The 1,877-nt window shown below is 49.8% G+C and overlaps 1 pseudogene; it reads left to right on the top strand.

Moving 5' to 3' along the window:
- Positions 1-448: 448 nt before the first annotated feature.
- LOC111536827 lies at positions 449-1,582 on the top strand (annotated as a pseudogene).
- Positions 1,583-1,877: the final 295 nt, after the last annotated feature.

The following is a 1,877-nucleotide window of genomic DNA, read 5'->3' as shown; positions in this document are numbered from 1 at the left end:
TCCCTCCAGGTGAACTGATTATCAAACTTAGTGTCTTGAACAACAGCACTCTTCTGCACTTTATCTAGCTTTGATCATTTCAGAACGGAATTTTCTTCTAAAACAATGTCTGTACAGTATCACTCCAAATATATAGCAGTTAAATTAATGCCTTTTTGATTCACATGATATTATCGACTGGAAGAAACACATCCATTTAGATTCTCACCAGCAGCCTCATTTACTTTATTCCATTATTTACAATGAAAGGGTTAGAATTTTTGTTTGTATCTATGTAGGTGGTACATTAAATGTGTACAGTTTTAAGAATATTTTTCAGCCAGCTCATCAGAATACCAATTTTGTCAGTTAAAATAGCATATATTTCTGACCAAGACCACGTCTGCCCCATAAGCACAGAACCCCGCCTTTGCTGCTCCACCGCCCAGTCCACACCCGCTGCCAGCTCACCATGGATGATGGTGACGCCCCACTTGTCACTGACAGCGGCTCAGGCATATGCAAGGCCGGCTTTGCAGGTGATGATATTCCCCTGGGCCATCTTCCTCTACATCGTGGGTCACCCCAGGCACCAGGATGTAATGGCGGGCATGGGTCAGATGGATCTCTATGTGGGGCGACGAAGCCCAGAGCAAGAGAGGCATCCTGACCCTGAAGTACCCCATCGAGAGCACAGCATTGTCACCAACTGGGACCACATGGAGAAGATCTGGCATCACACCTTCTGCAAGGAGCTGGGTGTGGCTCCTGAGGAGCACCCTGTGCTGCTGAAGGAGGCCCCCATGAACCCCAAGGACAACCGCAAGAAGATGAACAAGTAATGTTTGAGACCTTCAACACCCCAGCCATATACGTGGTCATCCAGGCCTTGTGGTCCCTGTACGCCTCTGGCCGTACACTGGCATCATGATGGACTCTGTGGACGGGGTCACCCACCCTGTGCCCATCTACAGGGGGTACTCCCTCCCCCATGCCATCCTGCATCTGGACCTGGCTGGCCAGGACCTGACTGACTACCTCATGACGATCCTCACCGAGCTGGGCTACAGCTTCACCACCACGGCAGAGCAGGAGATTGCGTGCAACACCAAGGAGAAGCTGTGCTACATCACCCTAGACTTTGAGCGGGAGATGGCCACGGCGGCCTCCAGCTCCTCCCTGGAGAAGATCTACCAGCTGCCCCACTGCCAGGTCATTACCATCGGCAACGAGCATTTCCGCTGCCCCAAGGTGCTCTTCCAGGCTTCCTTCCTGGGCATGGAATCCTGTGGCATTCACGAAACTACCTTCAACTCCATCATGAAGTGTGACGTGGACATCCATAAAGACCTGTATGCCAACACAGTGCTGTCTGGTGGTACCACCCTGGCAACCCTGACAGGATGCAGAAAGAGATCACTGCCCTGGCGCCCAGCCCAATGAAGATCAAGATCATTGCTTCTCCCGAGCTCAAATACTCTGTGTGGATCGGCTGCATCCTGGCCTCGCTGTCCACCTTCCAACAGATCAGACATGGACCAGCAAGCAGGGGCATGAGGAGCCAGCCCCTCCATCCTCCAAATGCTTCCAGGCGGACTGTTAGTTGCATTACACCCTTTCTGGATAAAACCTAACTTGTGCAGAGAACAAGATGAGATTGGCATGGCTTTATTTATTTATTTATTTATTTATTTATTTATTTATTGGCTTGACTCATTTAAAAACTGGAACGGTGAAGGTGACAGCAGTCTGTTGGAGGGAGCATCCTCCAAAGTTCTACAATGTGGCTGAGGACTTTGATTGTACATTGTTCTTGTTCTTTTTTTAATAACGTGAGACGCACTGTCGTAGGAAGGCCTTTGCCCTCCTAAAAGCCACCCCACTTCTCTCTAAGGAGA

The sequence above is a fragment of the Piliocolobus tephrosceles genome, chromosome 14, assembly GCF_002776525.5.
Source record: "Piliocolobus tephrosceles isolate RC106 chromosome 14, ASM277652v3, whole genome shotgun sequence".
In the NCBI taxonomy this organism is placed as follows: domain Eukaryota; kingdom Metazoa; phylum Chordata; class Mammalia; order Primates; family Cercopithecidae; genus Piliocolobus; species Piliocolobus tephrosceles.
The sequence above is the reverse complement of the archived record's forward strand: the minus strand, read 5'-3'. Positions and strand labels throughout refer to the sequence as shown.